General features: G+C 43.4%; 1 protein-coding gene across 1 annotated transcript in view; it reads right to left on the reverse strand.

Moving 5' to 3' along the window:
• LOC147728398 (la-related protein 1B-like) overlaps nt 1-15298 on the reverse strand; it is a 287012-nt gene extending 271714 nt beyond the window's left edge. The window contains exon 1 of the mRNA XM_086963793.1: nt 15226-15298. The gene's annotated coding sequence lies outside the window, so the exon portion shown is untranslated. The remainder of the gene's footprint in view (nt 1-15225) is intronic.
• Nucleotides 15299-22162: the final 6864 nt, after the last annotated feature.

Genomic DNA, 22162 nt, shown 5'->3' on the forward strand with positions numbered 1-22162 from the left:
CTCCTAGCCCCACTGGCATGGCTGAGCACAATTGGAAGGGACATCGAAGACTCCTCCACGTTTGACAAGGCTGCTGATGAGGTCTTCTGGCAGACACGGCTGCGTGGTATAGATGTACACACAGCTTTAAGGGTGGGACTGTGAAAGACCAATAAAAGTTCTGAAAGTGGACAAACCTCCCTTGTGGGAAGAAATAGCCCAGCCCACAAGCATGTTTGTGGTGGTGACTGAATGTCAGGCGTGCTGCGATGGTAGACAAAGTGTGTGTGTGGTATGTCAGCGGTGTTCACTTGGTATCAAAATCATGTGCCCAAAAGACAGGCTATGTGTCTGTGGAATGCGAAAGGGCAGAGACTAATTTGATTAATACATCAGTCTGGAGTCTGTAGAAATGATAACCTCCCTGTAAGTGACAGAACATTCTTGAAGAGCTCTGGGTACTCCCTAGTAAAGGGAAGGTTGTCTCAAACGGCAGGCCAGAACCATGTGTACACAGAAGCAGGACCTCTCAGGATTAAGTTGGCTTACCTTGATATCTTAGAGGAACATGGATAAACACATCAGACAGGCACCATGTGAAACATTGTCTATGCACATTTGGCTTTAAGAATTTAAATGTTTTAACCCTTTGGAGATTGTAGCAAGGTTGAATGTGTATTAGATTGCTATCTATCAATTGCAAGAGAGCTAGGGGAAGAAAGTTAATTGAGTCTTTGAACACTAGAAAGTGTATTCAAGGAAAAAGAAGGATATAGAGTTGGTTGATCAATATGTAGTGTTAAAAATCATGGTTGAAATTTGTGATTTTTAACACATGACATACAACCAAGTCTTAGGAGACCAGATTTTGATGGGAAATAAAGGTGTGATGGAAGTGTGAACCGCTGCACTAGTGGTCCGACAACCGCATTACGAGTGCGGCAGTGGGATCGTGAGGGGCTGCCACAACCACCAGAGATCTGCAATCTCCGGCAGTGCTGCTGTGGCACTGCCAAGCATTGCACGAGTTTCCTGCCCACCTCACTTTTCACGGCAGTGAGCCCGCTGTGAAAAGTGAGGAGAGGGGGAAACAAAGGGGCGCTACAGGACCTCCTGGTGCCTCAGGCCGGGCGGATGCATGTGGGAGGGCACATGGTGTGCTCCCCTCTCTGCATTCCGCCCAGTTCCTGCACGGCATGGACTTGATAGTCCATTCTGTGCAGGAACTTGCTTTGGCGTTCCCATTGTGGTGCCTTTTTCAAAGGACCGCCTGTCAAACAGCGAAGAAACTCTTAATCTGGCAGGCGTCTGGCAGTCGAGTTTGGCGGTCTGGGAGCGGGGCAGTGGCATGCCACCCTGCTCTGGCACCAGCAAACTCGTAATCAGGCCCATAGTCTAAGAAGATGCAAGAATGATTTTGGGCAAGAACTACTACCATTTTTAAGGGGAAAATAAATGTAGCTATAGTAGTAGAATGTTCAGAAAAATATGTGCAAGACATTCATAATATAACTTGGGGTAGCATAATATAGTGAAAAATGGAAAGGTGATGAGTGGAATAGAGAAGGGAGGTGCGACGGAAGGGTTAACAATAGGAATTGAGGAAAAGTAAAGGGATTATGTTACAGGTGTAGTAGTTTTAATCACTTTGCCAACATTAACAATTGCCCAACATTGGATGTATTTTGCAATCACTGCAACAACAGAAAAGGTAAATTTTGGATGAGTGGCTCATGAAACAGTGAGTGGCTGTAGTTTGAATTGTGTGAGTAATGAGGGGAATTGATCTACCCAGGCATGACATCTTGATGATTGGTTGGTTTAGGTGTGAATGTCATGGTGGATTCCTGCACATCATACCCAACAATGGGTAGGCCATCATTTAAAAAGCTCTAGCTAGGTGATAAACTTATTCAGACATCCACCCAGTAAGCTATACCAGCTGTAAGGGAGAACTAGAAGGGTTTGTTTGGGCAGATTTATGCTTTAAGGGAAGCCGAACAAAGAGGACAGATTTTATGCACCCCTGAAAGTAGAAGCAATTTTCCGATAGCTGTAACAGGAGGAATGGGGTATGAGATTAGTCCAAAGGGCTGACCCTCCTGTGTACACAGCAAATGTGGTGAATCATGTTATGTCATGTTATATTGATTTGTATAGTGCACTAATCACCCGAGAGGGTATCCAGGCGCTTGGGCAGGAGAGTGAAAAAATATGGGTCACTGGGAAAGAGAGGTTGGAAGTGTGTTTAGGAATAAGCCTGGCAAGCGTAATAGGTTTAAACACTGTATTATTAGAAGAAATGAAGGTAAGCAGTAAGGCAAACAATCAGGAAAGTACCAAGGCTGAAAGAAGTACCTAAAGATTTGTGTTCTAGGTACATCATTTAACCCACCAAGAGTTTCTACTGGTTGTCTCCAGTCATAATTTCCTTAAAGAGTTCACACAAATTAAGACTTTACATCAATTTAAGATGCCTCAATAAGGCAATATAGCCGGACAGATACCCACTACCAAATTTGCAGGATTCTTATCTTCAGCTTCTGAAGGTCAGATTCTTTTTATCCATTGATTTGACCAGGGTCTCTAAGAATCCCTCTAAGTGCATGGTGTAATAAATCCCACACTGGCATCAGTGTGGGTTTATTATGCTGAGAAGTTTGATACCAAACTTTCCAGAATTCATTAAAGCCATTATGGTGCTGTGGAGGTCGTAATGACAAACTCCCAGACCATATACTCTTTATGGCTTTACTGCACTTACAATGTCTAAGAATGGACTTAGACATTGTATGGTTTCAGTGCTCAGGCAACTGTACCCTCACCAGTGGTATAATGCACCCAGCTAGAGGGGTGTCTTACCTATACCATAGGCAGTGGGTTGCAGGCATGACACACACGTATGTGAGCCATGTCGACTCTTCACTTTTATATGCACCAAAAAAAGTAGACTGCAATGGCAATGTGTGTGTGTTAAGGTACATGACCTCTAAGTGTGGCACAATATGTGCTGAAGCCCTTAGAGGTCTTCCCTGTTCACATTGCCCTTGGTACCCATGTTACCTTTTACAAGGGACTTACATGTGGCCAGAGAGGTGACAATTGGGGGTCCAAAGGTACCGCAAGCAACCACGTCTCCTTCAGCCACACCACCGGACTACACTGGACAGACCACAGCTGCATCGACTTCACTTTCAAGAAGACTACATCCCACCACCACACGCAACAGATCCCCCGCAGATGCTGGAGCAAAGTCAACACAGACCAGCTAATCACATCGCTGAGCCAGAACCCACCAGTCGACACCCCTGACACCAACAACGCAGCCCAGAACCTCGCACAATGGATCACCAACTGCGCCGACGACCTCGCTCCTCTCAAGAACCCCCCAGGTAAGACCAGCAACAGGAAAACGACGTGGTTCACCGACGCCCTCAAAGCCTCAAAGAAATCCTGCCGAACCCTCGAAAAAACCTGGCGCCACGAACAGACAACAGAAAACATGACAGCCCTCAAGAACGCCACTCGCGAACACCACCAGCTGATCCGCACCACCAAAAGGACATCGTTCAAAGACCGGCTGGACAACAACACCCACAACAACAAGGAACTCTTCAACATCGTAAAGGAACTCTCCAACCCCAGGGCCAGCAACAACGACATTGCACCGTCGCAAGACCTCTGCAACTCCCTCGCCACGTTCTTCTACCGCAAGATCGCAGACATACACGACAGCTTCAGCACCCAAACCCCGCCTCCAGCCACCGAACCAACAATCACACCCACCACCCTCAGCGCCTGGACCCCCGGCAGCACTGAAGACACCACCCATGTCATGAACACCATCCACTCCGGCTCCCCCTCTGACCTATGCCCTCACCACATCCTCAACAAAGCCGACGCCATCATCGCATCCCACCTCCGGAACATCATAAACAACTCCTCCTTCCAGAGATCAACGCCCTACTGAAGAAACCCTCAGCCGACCCAAAAGACCTCAAGAACTTTCGCCCTATCTCTCTCCTTCCCTTCCCGGCTAAAGTCATCGAGAAGACCGTCAACAAACAACTGACTGCATTCCTCGAAGCAAACAACTCGCTCGACCCATCCCAGTCCGGATTCCGAGCCAACCATAGCACCGAGACCGCCCTCATCGCAGCCACCGACGACATCAGGACCCTGATGGACAACGGGGATACAACCGCTCTCATCCTCCTAGATCTCTCGGCCACCTTCGATACTGTCTGCCACCGCACCCTAATAACCCGCCTCAACAACACTGGGATCCAAGGAAAAGCTCTGGACTGGATCACCTCGTTCCTCTCCGACAGAACCCAGAGAGTCCGCCTCCCTCCCTTCCGCTCCACAGCCACCAAGATCATCTGCGGTGTACCCCAAGGCTCCTCGCTCAGCCCAACCCTTTTCAATATCTACATGAGCCCCCTCGCTGCCATCGCCCGCAATCACAACCTCAACATCATCTCCTACGCCGACGACACCCAGCTGATACTCTCCCTTACCAAAGACCCAGCCACCGCCAAAACCAATCTCCAGGAAGGAATGAAAGACGTTGCGGAATGGATGAAGCTCAGCCGTCTGAAACTCAACTCAGACAAAACAGAGGTCCTCATCCTCGGACAATCGCCATCCGCCTGGGACGACTCCTGGTGGCCCACGGTGCTGCACCGACACCCACGGACCACGCTCGCAACCTGGGATTCATCCTGGGCTCCTCCTTCCCGATGACCAAACAAGTCAACGCCATCTCATCGTCATGCTTCAACACCCTGCGCATTCTCCGAAAGATCTTCCGGTGGATCCCCACCGAAACCAGAAAGACAGTCACCCAGGCCCTCGTCACCAGCCGACTGGACTACGGGAACGCCCTGTACGCAGGAACCACAGACAAACTTCAGAAACGACTTCAGCGCATACAGAACGCCTCAGCACAACTCATCCTCGACATCCCTCGCCGCAGCCACATAACTCCCCACCTGAGAAACCTGCACTGGCTCCCCGTCAGCAAGAGGATCACGTTCAGGCTCCTCACCCATGCACACAAAGCGCTCCACGACCTGGGCCCCGAATACCTCAACAACCGCCTATCGTTCTACACTCCCACCTGCCAGCTCCGCTCCGCCAGCCTCGCCCTCGCCATCGTCCCACGGATCCGCAGAACCACAACCGGAGGAAGATCCTTCTCCTACCTGGCCGCCAAGACATGGAACTCCCTCCCCGCACACCTACGACTGACCCAGGACCACCTCACCTTCAGGAAGCACCTCAAGACCTGGCTATTCGAGCAGTAACAGCACCCCCCTCCCTTCAGCGCCTTGAGACCCTCACGGGTGAGTAGTGCGCTCTATAAATGTATTGATTGATTGATTGATTGACAATTTTGGAAAAGAACACAGGCCCTGGGAACCTGATTGGCAAAGTGCATCAGAAATCTGGCAAAAAGTGAGGGGTTACTGCCACAAAAAACCCACTTTCCTACAAGCCTTCATCATATAGAGGCTGTATTTCAGTGCAAAAGAATACTGTTTGGTGTGGCAAGTGTTGTGGCTGTTTTTCAAACATTAATATAAAATTTATATAAAATGAATGCTCTCTGCAACCTTCAACTAAACCCACTGTGAGGGAATCTGTCAGAGTGTTGTCTCTCTGACGTGACTCCACTCTGTCGTGCCCTGCCAGCCTGACGACGCGAGGACGAGGAGTGCGGAGCTGCGGAGTAGAACGTGCAGAACATGCGCAGATCCGGCGTCCGAGCGCAGAGCTAGCTGATCGACAAGCTAGGATGCAAGGACGGTACAGCAAAACGCGGCAGCAAAGCGGCTGCTGATCCGGTGAGAATGCGGAAGAAGCTGGCAATTTTTGTGTCTAAGAGCTTGAATAAACCCTGTCCAAATCACAGAGAGACGACAGAGACCCCCCAGAGCCTGCCTTGAACTGCGTGCACTGCCCGACTCAACCAGGCGCGATATAGCGGTTCGGCGAGGGGGGGGGGGGACAGGCACGGGAGTACCTGTACTATAGTGAAGTGGTGGCACCCGAGGAGCACCCGTGGACAAACGAGCGCAGGGCAACAAAACCCAAGCCCATCAGCACTACGTCTCTGTGCAGGGAAGGAGACCTGAAGGAGACCAGAAAGAAAGTAAGCGAACCAAAGTGCTGCAAGGCAGGCTGGCAGTTAAAACGGCACAACAGAGGGAAGTGAATGTGAAAGTGATTGTATGAGGGAAAGTATATAGTACCTCCCCATTCTAATAATATAAACAAAATGTGAACTGGGAGTACATAGGGAATAGCAGCAGCAACACCTGAGTAAAAGTAGACCTAAGATTAAAGAAGGATGGCCCAGAAAAGAAAACAAAAGTCGCGCAAGGAAGCTCTCGAAGAAAGTGCAGAGAGGAGTGAGTTAAGGGATGAATCAAGGACTTTGGAAGTGAGCCAGGAAAGTCAGGCTTCTGCTGAAGATAATAGCAAGGTGCGACGTAAGAAGATGAAAGATAAAATGGCCACAAAAATAGCTCTGCAAGCCAAAACAGGTTGCACCTCAACATTTAACCGGAAAGATAGCACGATAGCTCATAAATCAGTAAAGGACTTTGTAGGGAAACACTACAAAACCACAGAGTTACCTGTAATAAACTTGGAATTTGAGGAGCACCGGGCGGAGAAGGGAAAAAACGCAGGCCCGGAGGAGGAGAGCCGGATGGGGAAAGACATGGAAGGGCCCCCAGAGGAAGAAATTGAAGAAGAATTGGGGGACCCCCTGCTGATAAATCTCTCCCTCCTGAGTCAAAATCTCCAAATGGCAGAACCACGCCTCTCATCATCCCCTAAACTTTTTTCACCTCAAATTCTGTAGGGGGCTTCATCCAATCAAGTAATGCACCAGCAGGACGACTTAAGGAAAGGAAGCCAAGATATTTCGGGAGGGAACTATCCACAGGACCCGGACATATCTGCATCACCCACATCATCCATGATGGACATACTATTGATGTTACAGAAAACACTGCAGGGAATCTTAGAAGTAACAATGCTGAATAATGGATTTTTAAAATCGCAAAAGGTGTTTTTAAAAAAAATGGAAGAGGAGCTGGTAGGAATCAAGGGTCAGATGCCGCATATGTTAAGACCAGTAACCACTCCCATGCCCATAGAACAAAATATAGTGAGCGAACCGGCTGAGGTACAAGATAATGTATATATATCTAAACGACCTATGCTGATAAAAAAGCGTTGCAAATATGTAAGGGTACTCACTAAAAGCAGGGCAGGTAAGAAGCCGGCCTTAAAAACAATAATCAGAGGAAAAGGGAAGGAAAAGGAGGGCGAGGAACAGATAAGTCTAAATGCCTCTGCCCTGAACTATGTACCGAGCAGACCCCCGCAATCAGAAAGGAAAAATAACACTTCAAGGGTACAAAAAAAGAGTCCGAGTAGTAAGGGTTTATACGAGATATCTCCAAAAACTAAACCTGTAAATCAGAGAGTAAACCCATCCTTAGGGGGACAACACCAAATACATCAGAGGATTGGTAACTTAGATAAAACATCACAAGCCCAAGTCTTAGTAGGCGTGGAAAGTAAAATGAGGCCCCAAGGGTGGGCAAAGGGTAGTCAGATAAAATCAGTGACCCCTAGGATTGTATCAGAGGTGGATAACAACAAATGGGTGTATCTGAGATCGGCACAAGCGGGCCAAATGGGAAAGAAATTGAGGAAAATGAACCCATTAAATAGGGCTCAGATTCTGACCTCCTTTTCTAAATGCATAAGCCTGAGGGGGATTGGCTCAAAAGACCTGAGACAGGTGGGCTTCATAAAAAATACGTCTGGTAAGGAAATAACAAAAGTGCTACTATACTCGGATCTGGTAAAAATGGCAATTGTAAAAGCTACTAGCGAGATAATACAAGCAGGAATAAGGGTAATTCCAGAGAGGGAAGTAAAGGGAAAAGTAATCCCGGGTAGCAGCTTTCTAAAGTGCCATGCAGGTCTGGGGAGGAGACAGGTGAAGCTTTTAAGAGATAACATAGAAGATGGTAGCCGCCTGAACATAGTGGTAAATAACACAGGAAAGAATGACTCATGGGATAATTGGAGTCAAAGAAGTGATTTGGGAGAACCCTTCGAGAGCTACATGGAGGGAAGGGGTGAAGACGGTGGCCTAAGTGAGGTAGAATAGGATGGAGGGGTGTCGCATAGTCTTAGTCTCTTGACATGGAACGTAAATGGATTAGGCAATGAGCGTAAATAAGAGAGTATAAATAAAGTAGTAAAAAAGGTGGAAATTACCTGCCTACAATAGAATTGGACTTGCGACGAAACCCCCTTCATCGAGGGTTACTTACAACTAAACCGACCGGCTGAGAGAAAAAGAGTGGGCCGTGCATCAGGGGGCTTAATGACCCTAGTCTCAACAAAAGTACTAAAAGACGTAACCCAGCTAAATGTGTAATGCAAATGGCTACTGGCTTGTAGATTAGACCTTTTAATCTTGGAAAAGAATTTCGAAATGGTGATTGTTATAAACGTATATATGCAGTGGGATAATGCGGCAGAGTATGCGATCGAGATGGGGTATTTTAAAGAGGACATTGACTCCCTACTCGAAAAATATGCATCAGATATATTGATCATTAGGGGGGATTTCAACCATAAGCTACACCCAAAGAAGTCCGATCTCTGGAATAAAGAATCGTTGGATGCCTTTGGAATAAATTATGCTTGCTTCCCAGTATGCGATCCCTCGAAACAGGATCTGGAATTAGCAAATCTGTTGGGGGGGAAGGGCCTTTTTTGCCTAAATGGAAGAGTTCAAACAGACTGCCCGGCAGGGAAGACCTTCAAAATAGGGGCACAGAACTGTCCAATTGACTACATTTTTATGTTAGCTTGGAATTTCCCTCTAGTACGGGAATTCAAGTTACAACAAAGCGAAATCAATGACCACGCGCCTCTGCATTTAAGGATATATGGGGGAAGGTGGGAGTCCAGAGAGAAAGTGATCCCCCAAGAAATTGATTACCCCAAACGAATGACAAGACTAACTGAGGAGTATCAAGAAAAACTAAAGGCCTTTCAACTGAAAGTTGAACCAGAAGATCTCGGGAGTACAAAACTGGAATGGTTTATAGAAAAGATAGCCCAAGTAGTTCATTGTCTTAGAATAGAATTAAAAAAGGACAAAAGAAAGGGCACAAAAATCCTAGTTAGCCGAGCGAAATGGTTCTCTACTGACTGCCAATCTAAAAAATGGGAGATAAGGGCACTTTCAAGAAGACAAAGGAAAAACTACACTAAAGAAAGACAAAAATATTTAAATAAGTTGAAAGCCGAATTTTAAAAAATGGTTACCGATGCAAAAAGGTCATACAAAGAGAAATGCTTGATGGATCTGTTAGAATCAATTGAAAATAAAAATCTAAGACAATTCTGGAAACTGGTAAAGGCAGCTTCAGCCCCAACAGATGGAGAAATAAAATGTGTCGTCAGTGAAACAGCCTGGGAAAAGTATCTAAGGGAGGTGTATGGGGCATGGGATCCCCAAAGAGCCACAGATTCCCAACCCTGGCAGGAAATATCAGAAGACTTAAAGCTAGATTTTAACGAACAACAAGTAGAAAACACAATAAGGGAACTGAAGTTAACTCGTGCTGCAGGGCCTGACAATCTCCCCGCAATAATATTAAAATCAGAGCTAAAGTGGTGGGCAAGATTTTTCTCCCAGATGTTCCATATAATATTAACAGAAGGCTTAATGCCACTGAACTGGAAAGGCTCTGTAATCAGGCCAATCCATAAAAAAGGTAGTATGGACGGACCACAAAAGTACAGATTGATCAACCTCTTAGATATAGGGGAGAAGGTATTATCAAAAATTGTGTTAAATCAACTAAATACTTGGGTCGAGGAGTTTTCAATTATACCTGTTGAACAGGGAGGATTTAGAGAAGGGCACTCCACGATAGACCACTGCTTTGCACTATGGGCAATGGCGGGGAAGTCAACGGAACAAAATGGCAAGCTTTGTTGTTGTTTCGTTGACTTCCGAGCAGCGTTTGACTCAGTAGATCGGGATTGCCTATGGGAAATCCTTATCGAGAAAAATATACCTAAAGACCTGTTGACGATAATAAAAGAACTACACCGAGGTAATTGTGCCCAGGTAATTAGGGATACAGAGGGGTCATTAACGCAAACAATACCCATAGCAAATGGCCTGAGACAGGGCTTCGTTCTGGCCCCTCAGTTATTCTCCATTTTCCTCTCTGATTTACCCGCCTGTTTAGAGGTAGAGGGTAGTGCAAGCCCAAAAATGGATGGGAAAAAGGTGCCATGTCTTTTATATGCGGATGACCTGGTAATAGTGGACCAGACTGAGCCAGGTGTCCAAAGAAAGCTGAAATCCTTTAATGAATACTGCGCAAGGAAATTTTTACCAGTCAATTTAGACAAGACAAAAATGTTATGCTTTGGGAAAAAGGTAATTAAGTTGAATTGGTTTTTAGATGATCTTAAATTGGAAATAGTTAATGAATATTGATACCTAGGGATGTGGTTCGATAAGACACTAAGCTGACACACTCATCTGGAAGCCCAAAAAGCAAAAGCATACACATCAATCTCCGGTTTAAAAATGTTTAACCGGGATTACGGGGATATGTCCCACCGCCTCTTACTAAAAACCTTTAGTGCAATGATACCCCCGCAAGTCCTCTACGGTGCAGAAATCCTTTAGTTGAGCGGTAAGGGAGTCTGGGACCTGGAGGAAGGGAAATGTTTGAAAACCCTTTTATCCCTCCCTCAATCATCGATGGTTCAAGCAATAAGAACCGAAATAGGAATAAAATCTTGGGGTGTGCAAGTACGAACAACGGTGGTTAGATTTTGGAAACGTTTAGAAAACGTAAAAGGCCAAATAATTGCACAATGGTGTAGGAAAGAGGTTCAAAATAGCAACCTAAAATGGGCAAAATGGTGCAGGAAAAAAATGGTGCAGGCATGTGAATGTTTAGAGGTGGGCATGTGCCAAGAATCCCAACAAATAGTTTGTACTAAGAGCGATTTGAAAGTAAATGGGCAATCAGTTTCAGGAAGGGCTGATATAGAATATCTAACTAAGAGAAAAAATCAGTAGAATTTATGATGCATTCCTGGTCAAAGGAAAACTGGTTCCCCTACCTGGATATCCTACCAAATCGCTGCTATAGGCAGGAGATACTGAGGATGAGAATCGGGATCAACCAGTGGTTGATAAGTAAAGAAGTTAAACTGAAAATGTTAGACCATAAATGGAATTGAAATGTGGCCTGGGCACAAAAGGGGATATAGTGCACATCCTGTTGGATTGCCGAAATATATTATAACTGCCTAAACTATGGCTGCGCCCAATATTTCTAAAATATGATACAAGAACACGGGTGCAGGCGGTCAATCTCCTTACAGATATGCCCTCTATCGAAATTGCAATTGTCCTAGGGAACTATATAAAGGCAGTACAGAGATTCCAAGCAAGGGGGGAATAAGCTTTAGGAATGTTTTGAATTATACAGACTGTTTAAGTGAAAAGGGTTGTTTTCATGTATTTATATCTTTTAAAGAGTAAGGATCATCCAAAAAACGATAGTCGGTGTTTGCTCTTAAGTTAAGGATATAATGTGTGGATGATTTTTAATCGGCTGAGGAACACTTTTAATTGTAACTATTTCCTTTTATCCCTTTTTGAAGAATATTTTAAAATTGGTAACTGTCTATTTGTGCTTGTTTAAAGATTATGATCTAAATAAACATAAATTTGACTTTGACTTGACATTCGGGAGTTTTGAAGTAACAACAAAGAACATGATGTACATTTGGTGAACATACCATTAGCACTTCAGAATACGGGCGTAACAGTTAAATGCAGCAAGTTTAAGTTTGAAAGGAGTGAGGTAGAGTACTTGGAGCACAGGATAACCAGGGGTGGTGTCCAACTGAAAGAAGATCATGCGGAGGAGATCAAAATGGTACCTCCTCCAGTATACAAGAAACGTTTACTGCCCTTTTTGGTCCTTACCCAATTTTATTTTAGATTTCTAGAGAATTACTCAACTGGAACACGTCAGATGTGTTTCGGGACAAGAACCAGGGAGGAGTTTTGAAATCATCAAACATGAAACACTGATGGCACCATGTTTGAAATCGTTTGAGGCACAAAAGGTGTTTATTTTGGCTATGAATGCATTTGGTTACATTTTAAGGTCTACGCTTATGCAGAACAACACGTTTTAGGGCTTGGTATACCTTGTGGGTCTCAAGCTCTGCATCTTGCAGAAAACAAATATTCGGTCATTGAGCTGGAACTGTTATGCTGCACCAGGGCTGCAGAGCATTCTTTGGAACACTACGTTCGAGATTCACACTGATCACCAACCTTTGGTGAATATTTTAACTGCAAGGGGGAGGAATAGCTCTGACATCAAAGTTAATAAGATTATCGTCTAAACTGCATTCTTATAATGATAGAGTGGAATATGTCCCAGTAAGATTGAATGAGCAGAGAGATGAATTGTCTAGGTTACTTTCAAGTTCAGGTGACATGGCTGTGGAAGAGGAGTAGTGCAAATTTACATTCTCTTATGAACACGTTTTAGAGGAATGTATAGGTAAACATGGTATGAGTCTGTCAGAGGAGCCTTGGCTGAATGAAATAACACAGGGTGAAACTTTAAAATAAGGAATTAAGTTTAAAGTACAAGGGTGACCAGAGGAGAGACTTCTATGAAGCAACTATTTCGAGTTGGAAAGTGAAAAAGCGATTGTCGACTTGTAATGGCTTTGTCATTAGGGGAGAGAAAATTATTCCTCTGTAAGGGTTATGGGGGAAAGTTACACTTATGGCATCAATGACATACTGATATTTAGTGCACCAAAAGGAAGGTCATAGAATATAATTACATAGCAGTCCCTTGAGGAAATTTGCTATTGATATCATGGGTCTTTTCTGTATGCTTCCACTGAAGGAATAGTATGCCATAGTTCTGATTGATTGTATACCCAGAATAGCCAGAGGTACGTATGATAGGAAGTGTCACCACAGAGGCGCTTATTAGGTTTTTAGAATGTCTTCTTGAAAAAGAATTCTGTAGGAATTAATCCGTGATAATGAAGTACAATTTGTCTTGGCCAAAATGTAAGATTTTCAGAGATCTAGTGATATCAGACATTCAAGAGAGGTATTATACAAACGGGAGGCAATTGGGAAAGAACAGAAGTATAGAGCTGTGGAAGAATCCATTCAGCTTGTGCTGCAATCAGGAATGTTTTGGAGGAAATCACTGAGGTCACATTGTTTTCCTATGGAAGAACTACACCGAACTCTGTCAGAGGGAGATCTCCTATTGAATTGCTAAGGAGGAGGAAACCCACTACTAGTTCATTCGGTTGGTGTATGCGCAGGAGACTAGAGGTGAGGTGACCGAAGTGAATGATGTGGAAATAATGTAGAAGGGTTAAGAAGTATCAAGAGAGGATGAGAAGTTATATTGACAGGAGGCTGTGTCTCACGTTTAGGCCCAAAGCCAAAGTTGTCCACTTAGTTATATTAAGAAGCTGAATATGGTGAACAAAAGAAAAGCTAACTGGTGGGACCCCCAGAGGATAGTGCAAGTGTTAAGGTTAGCAGTAAGTGTTGAGGATGGGCATTCCTGTAATGGGAAGAAAGCCTTATTGTGTCAGGGTGGGAGTGAGATCGAAAAGCGAATGGTGGGTAAGGATGATGAAAGCAATGTATTTTGGATATGTGTTACCATGGAGAATTTAGTTTGCACGCAGATGAATGACACGGGGTAGGAATGCTTGTTTGGAGAGACTAGAAAGGACTATCTTAGCTCCTGGTAAGTTCAATTATTTTGTTTTGGGGGAAGTAATTGCTCCTGGTATTTTCTATTTAGTTGATGTGTAGCTTTTGTTAAGTGTTGGTACAGTGGACATGTGAGGAAGGTGCAGTCGATGTGTACGGAAGATAAAAGTAGAAGGGAGTGTGGAAGGTGGTGGTGTAATGTAGAATGTAGAAGGCAGTATATCCATGGAAGTGTATGGAATAGGAGACAGTTGGAGGTGACTACCTTGGAAGGGAAGTTGTTCTGCATCCTGTACTGAATACCTTGTGTTTATACTATTAAACATGGGTCTCATCTAAACGTCTGGAGCTGTATCATTTGAGACCAATCTAAAAAAAAGCGTCCACTAAATACAATGTGCTATGCATTCTACCACACACAGATAAAGATTACAATTTCTCGAAATTGTGGTGTGCATATAAAATTAAAAATATGGTGGCCTCAAATCTTTGGCCTTCACTTTCATCCCTACTAGACTCTCCCTATCTGTACTCAGTGTGTCAGTACGTCTCTATAATGAAATTGCCAACATGTGCTCTCTTTATGGTTGATCTGCCATTTATTGCCCTCTCTGTTTATTTAATGCGCCTGTAACCTTTCTTTCTCCCTTCCATTTGTGACCAAAAATTTGATTTTATTGCAGGTTTCCAACTGACTTCTATGTATTTCTCTTATCTCATCGTTCTATAATATCCGCGGGACTTTCACACATCAGCCTTATATACGCATGCTTCACTTTTCTTCTCTCTTATCTCGGCGATTGTGTATTCTTTGCCGAGGTGCACAACACGAATGTGGTGTTAAAATCACTGTAGGTGTACCTTCTTTTTGTATTCACTAACCCGCCTCACTTACCTGAACTGCATGTACACATTAGTTTTGTAAATCATTACCTCTGTAAACATTTCGGCAAATGTTGCACATAGGCAAGCAACGTTTGGTCAGTAGTTACCGATCATATGTGGATGACTTTCTGTTGTCAAATATGCATTGTCCTGCACTCTGAAACCCTGGTGGGTGGAGTTTTCTCTATATCAGACAATAGGTATGTAAATTAAATAATTAACATAGATGTCCTTGAGTGCGATCTGCTGTTGGGTGAAAAAAAGCCAGGACAGGCTTAAGGCGTCACATTAAATAACGGGCCACTTGGCAGCTAAAAGTACATTTTAGGAGTAGGTGTGCTGGTCGTTTAACTCTCAGGTCTCCACCCTTGTTCGTCGTGTTATCTAACCAGCGCCAGGTCGCAAAATCTGATACAAACATTTTCTAAACAAAATGCAGACTTGAAACAACTAATAGGTACGTCGTTTAAAATAGTAGAAATGTGTTGGAAATATTCATTTACCTTGATATTTTATGAATCTCCTCAGGATATCGCCAGCTGACCTGTTTCCATTTCCCTGACAGTCTGATGTCCCAGGCTGGGACGGGAAACGCAGACTTATTTTATGACGCAGAATAATGTGGCGTTCCCACGTCACGTTCCGCCAATGGAATGTTATCGGAACAGCAGGTAAGATCAGAAAGCAACTTGGCAGCTGCATGTTGAAAGCATTAAAGTGGTACACAGTGTTCCCCCCTTCATTTTACATCTTTAGGCAAAGGATCTGACGAGAAGAAGCGCCTTTATAACTAAAATACCTGAAACGGATTTTAAGTTGCGCTAGATTTAGGTAAAAATAAATACATTAAAAATGGTGAGGGAATGTGCTGCAGTCACAGACCAGTCACCTCTACTGATCCAACAATACTGACCGATACCGTCATTCAGTTTTGTAAAGGTTAACAAAACATAGGACAAATATTAAATGTATTAATTTCAGGGTTAATACTCCAGTAAAAAACTGTAATCATCCTTTGTTATTTCTGCTAAAAAGCGATACAATATTTGAATTGCACACATAGAACACCACGAATTTTATAGAGTCTGCAAACAAGTTTTTTAATTAATGGTTTAGATTTAAAAAATGAACAATAGGAGGGACACACCCATATACACAATGCAACAGTATGAAAAAACATGCATTGGCAAAGCAAATAGGTTTCGCCTATGCAAGATCTATTGGCTTTGTCCATGTTCTTTTTAGACATGATAACAGCAGCAGAAGCTGGTGTGCAACTTGGGTTAAAATTTTAAAAAAAAGGTGGTATGACTGTGGCCAGCTTTGATCGTGTCATAGCGTTTATGGTCAATTGGCCATGTTGCACAGCAGCCTGTGCTGCTGTACAATATGTGTAATAATGATGTGGGAGGGATGTGAGGGCAAGCAATACAAGGGATGAGGGTGGGGATGGGTTACAAACAAGAGACAGTGGGAAGAGGGTGGGGGTGGATTTACAAACAATAGACGGGTGCATCCAAGATGGACTCAAAAATCGGGAGCTCCAGCACGTAGGGCCTCTAATCGCAGATACCATTCGCATTGGGCCCCAAACTTGACTGAATCCTCAGCTTATGAGTCCTGTGAGTCACCCTCAACAGCCTAGAATGAAGAAAAGGTGGACTCTCTTATCTGTCAAGGTGAAAGCTGAGTCAGGGTCGGCTCCTATTAGTTAGGAGGCAGCAACCGCTTGCGCTATAGGTGAGGACCTCACTCATCGGTGATGGTAATTCGTACCCCTGAGACCTGGAGTGACAGATTGGCAGTGAGCAAGCCTGCTTCTGCACAGCCTGGGATTGTGGCGCAGGCTGTGCAGAACAGGAGATCCCGGGTGCTGCCGGCGGCAAGGCCAAGGACTGCGCACCTGGAGGAGCACCACCTGGGACAGTTCATATGGAAAGGGACAGCGTGAGTACTGGGCACCTGCTATTTAGAAGGAGAGAGCAGCTGACTAGTTCCTCTACTTGAATGAATGAGGCTGGCTGACTGGAGTAAAGGAGCCAGAGTGCGAGATGAGAGAGTGGTGAACCCAGTGTGTCCTTTGGGAGCCGGGTCTGGAGTTCACAGGCACAGCGGAGCAAATAGGCGCCGAATCAACGCTAAGCAGCATCCATCTGGACGGTGTATTTGAGTGCCTTATACAGCACCATGGGGAAAAATGGAGACCCCAGAAAACCGAAGCTGCCATTTGAGGGTTGTAAGTCATCTAAACAGGTGGAAAATGAAGAGCCAACTTCCACAATGCAAGAACACTCACAAAAAGTGGCGGAAACTCTGGAGGTCAGAAATTACTACATAATCTCCACTCTAGCCCCACCTCAACAGATAATAAATAAACACTTTCAGCACTAGAATGGACACTATTGCAGCTAATTGGGATAACATGAAGTCCGCATCACAGAAGTGGAACACTTCACATCAACAGTGGAAGATACACAGCAGGCAGAAAAGGAGATACTGCTACACATGGATCAAGCCCTGAAGTCAATTATAGCTAGAAATGAAGACCTAGAAGCCAGGTCAATACGCAATAATTTGTGCACATTAGGAGTGGCTGAGTCAATAAGTAATGGCAAGATGGCAACCTTTGTCGAGTCATTACTGACGATACTCTTGCAAGAGAGCAAAACAAACTGCAATATCGAGGAGACTGTATTTCTTAATTTCCTGACTTCACACTAGCAGTTCAGGGAGCGTGCTGCACACTTCTGCCAGCATAAAAGAGGCTGAGAGAGCTTAACATACAGTAGGCCATGTTGTACCCAGCCCGACTGAGCATGTCCCATAAAGGTACAAATAAAATCTTCACAGAGCCCTAGCAGGTGACTGCTTACCTAAAACAGCTTTGGTCTCCAAATGTGAAAAAGCACAGTGCAGGAGCCGACCGATCCCCCCTTATTATAACTCTGAACCTGCAACTCCGGCCCCACGAGGATCCTTGTGGCTGCTCCCCGATGGGGGCGGAAGTGGCCCATTGCACACTACAAGATGCTGGTCTCCACAGCAGCAAGTATGGGACTACACTAGGGAATGCCCTGCTGGATGCAGATTGCGACCATGTTGACCCACCAGATATAGAGACACTACAGTGGGGTATTCCGCAGCTGGTACCCTAGGCTAAGGCCACCACCCTTTGGTAAACCCCAGGGCAAATATTTCTTCACACTGGCCCTTGGAGGGTCAAGTTATGTATGTTCCACAGGGATCAAGTAGTTCTGGATCTTGGGGAATGAGGGGGTTACATTTTGTCAGCACAGTTTGGCGGCTGGTATGGGTGTGGGAGGAAAATGTTGTTGGAAATGACTGGTGTGGCTGCTATTAGAACGCGCTGGTGTAACACGAGATGGGACACGTGGTACCCATGCAAGTCCAGTACACAAACCAAAATATCATATAATTCCCCTGATCAATAAAACACCACAAGCAATAGCGACCAATAGGTAGACATACTAACTTGGAATGTCTGTGGGCTAAATAACCCTAAAATGCACAGACAAATCATTGCATTCCTGCAGAGACACAATGTACATATAGCGCTTCCGCAGGAAATGCATTTGATGCCCAGAAATGATAAACACCAGTTGAATTAATGCACAGATCTTGCCTACGCTGCTTCCTACTTATTCTACGCAAAAGAAGTAGCTATCCTCGTCAAATGTGTAACACTGTTCCACCCTGTACACTCACAAGCTGATCCTGAAGGGAGATTCATAATTCTGTGGGGATTGCTGGGACTGTAGCCTTTGACACTAGTGAACACATATGGCCTCACTACGGATATCCCTGACTTCTACCATACACTCTGGGGACACATTCAAACAGGTAACGCTGGTCCAGTTATATGGGGTGGTGATTTTAATACAATGGACCCATTACTGATAGGTCGCACTCTCTAGCTAGAGGACATATCAACTCAGCAACTGCTCTTAACAGCATTTTAGTTGAAGGTAATTTGAATGATATAAGGTGAAAAAGAAATCTGGGCCTCCAACAAGGCATATACTATTCAGGGACGCATAACATGTGGTTGGGACTGACGTTTGGCTTATGTCTAACAATGTTAGTACATGGACAGTGGAGGTGACGCACCTTACCCGTACTCTATCTGATCACTGGCCAGTGCAGCTCCGATTTCAACCACTGGGACACTCACGGTATATCCTGATATGGCAGCTTTCGACTAGGGTACTTCTGGACCTAGTGTTCTTCGAATTCTGCGTGCATACCTCACCAAGTTGGAATCCAAAATCAAACAGCCAGACGCTAGGGTTGCTAATGCTGTTGGTCCGGAAGTAACGGATGAATTATGTAAAAAGGTTTCTGAATATAATAAAATTGTGGAGAGAGGAACTACCTTCCCGTACAAATATGCTAGAGCACAAATATAGTGTGAGGGAGGCAGGCCCAGAAAAGCATTAGCTAATGATATTAGAAAGCCCTGGGCAGCTACTGCAGTGACACAAATACACAACTCGGCAGGCGGGCTAAGACATGCTTTCAATGATATTGAAAGTGTGTTCATGGACTACTTCACGGTGCTGTACACTTCACCACAAGCAATATTCCCCAGATAAAATAGCAGCATACTTTGATAAAGTCACATTGGCCTGGTCAAGTGACGCCAGAGGCAATTCCTGGCATGCCCCATAACTTTGGGAGAAATCACTGACGCTGTTAAAAGACTGACTAATAATAAAGTGGCAGGCTCAAATGTACATCAACCTATTAGCACCTCGAGTACACTCTGTTTATAAGGAAGTCCTGAAGAGGGGTGAACTACCCAACTCAATGCACAAAGCCATAGTCCTAAGCATGCTTAAACCTATTTAACCTGATACTGACTGTGAATCTTATAGACCATTGTCGCTGATAAACTGCAATGCCAAAATACTAGCTAAAATCCTTGCAGACACATGCTACCGAACCAGGTCCTTCCCAACCACGCAGGGTCCATGCCTGGAAGTTCAACCACACACAACCTGTGAACACTCTTTGCCCTACGTCACCAAATAGCTTAGGAAATGGAGGATGCAGCAATTTTTCTTGATGACACTAAGGCATTTGATTCCTTTGAACAATAATTCTTGCTGACAACCATACTACATATGGGACCCCCCAAGTCCTTCCTACAATTGATTACATTACTTTAAACTAAAACCATTAGAGACTGTAGTTGAATAGATAAGTTTTTGCGCCTATTGCGATTGACTCCTATACTTTTTGCCATAGCGCTAGAACCACTTGTGGCTCCCTGTGCCAAAATATTGCCACTCTTTGGTAAAAGACCCCTTTAGATGTCGCTATACGCTAATGATATAAGTTTGTATGTAAGGAACTCAAAAAAGGGGTGCTGTCTTTTTCTAAGAGAATTCATCCAATTTGGAGAATGGTCGGGTCTTTCCATTAATTGGGAAAAGTCAAGCATGTTTCCTGTTACATCTTGATCGGTAAATAACAACCTAGGCAATCATAATTAAAATTCAATAATGAACACAAAATTATTAAAGGAAAGAGAGCTACCGGTGAAATCAGATTCTAGTATTTATTAACATATATATTAAAAAAGGACATAAATTTCATATACATAAAAAATCATTACAGGTCAAATAATCAATATACAATAAAAACGTTTTTGAGTCAATATAACACACAATTATTCATTCATTACTAAATTAATACATAAAATAGGAAGTGGCATAATAATTCTCGACGCGCGTTTCGGCGACCAGCGCCTTCTTCTGGAGGAGCCACGTGTTTTCTATAGATAAAATTGTAAAAAACATACAAAGATAGAAACCATTACATACAGTTTTTTTCCATTATACAAACCATTAACATTGTCCAAAAGAGCACATTTATCAACAGGTAGCTTCATTTAACCTTTTGTTTACAAAACAATTTACAACAATGCACATTTTGTTTCAATTTCCTATATATCTCCAAGCAGAGTCAAGAGATGAAAGAGTGAGAAGAGAAATTGCAGTAATGGATTTAATAAGTATATATAGGCATTAAATAATTTTGTGGATGAAATCAACAGGACACTTCCTGTATAAACCCATTTATACGTATTCTTTCTGTTAGAACATTATCTCTATCTATGTTTGTCTAGTTCTAAACATTGGGGATAGACAATAGACAAGAGAATACTATGAGGGATCTCTCGGATACTATATAAGGTTAAATCTATCACCTATATACTCACATGTAAAACCGATATATTTAGAACAGGAGCCAAAAAAGGACTCAAATGACTTCTTTCTTCACGCGTATTTTCTAATTAACAAGAAAATTCAATGGATTGGCAGCTTAACAGGTCTTAGAGCTGTGGAGAACAGGTAATAATTAGAAATTTCTGGTTTATGGTCGGTAGTTCCTATTTGTATTAACCGATTCACATATAAGACATTTCTTATTGGCCTCATTGGTCCCTCAAGATATATTTCCGTTTACATTTTAAAGGAGCATCTTGAACAGGCAGATCTGAGCTGGAACACCCGCTGACTTGGACAACCTCTCCCATTAAATATCATGGTGCATGGATTAGTCTAGACACAGAGGAAAACATAGCCCTAAATTATGGCAGAACTGTCTTTTTCTAAGAGAATTCATCCAATTTGGAGAATGGTCGGGTCTTTCCATTAATTGGGAAAAGTCAAGCATGTTTCCTGTTACATCTTGATCGGTAAATAACAACCTAGGCAATCATAATTAAAATTCAATAATGAACACAAAATTATTAAAGGAAAGAGAGCTACCGGTGAAATCAGATTCTAGTATTTATTAACATATATATTAAAAAAGGACATAAATTTCATATACATAAAAAATCATTACAGGTCAAATAATCAATATACAATAAAAACGTTTTTGAGTCAATATAACACACAATTATTCATTCATTACTAAATTAATACATAAAATAGGAAGTGGCATAATAATTCTCGACGCGCGTTTCGGCGACCAGCGCCTTCTTCTGGAGGAGCCACGTGTTTTCTATAGATAAAATTGTAAAAAACATACAAAGATAGAAACCATTACATACAGTTTTTTTCCATTATACAAACCATTAACATTGTCCAAAAGAGCACATTTATCAACAGGTAGCTTCATTTAACCTTTTGTTTACAAAACAATTTACAACAATGCACATTTTGTTTCAATTTCCTATATATCTCCAAGCAGAGTCAAGAGATGAAAGAGTGAGAAGAGAAATTGCAGTAATGGATTTAATAAGTATATATAGGCATTAAATAATTTTGTGGATGAAATCAACAGGACACTTCCTGTATAAACCCATTTATACGTATTCTTTCTGTTAGAACATTATCTCTATCTATGTTTGTCTAGTTCTAAACATTGGGGATAGACAATAGACAAGAGAATACTATGAGGGATCTC

Source organism: Lissotriton vulgaris, chromosome 3_1, assembly GCF_964263255.1.
Source record: "Lissotriton vulgaris chromosome 3_1, aLisVul1.2, whole genome shotgun sequence".
Classification (NCBI taxonomy): Eukaryota; Metazoa; Chordata; class Amphibia; order Caudata; family Salamandridae; genus Lissotriton; species Lissotriton vulgaris.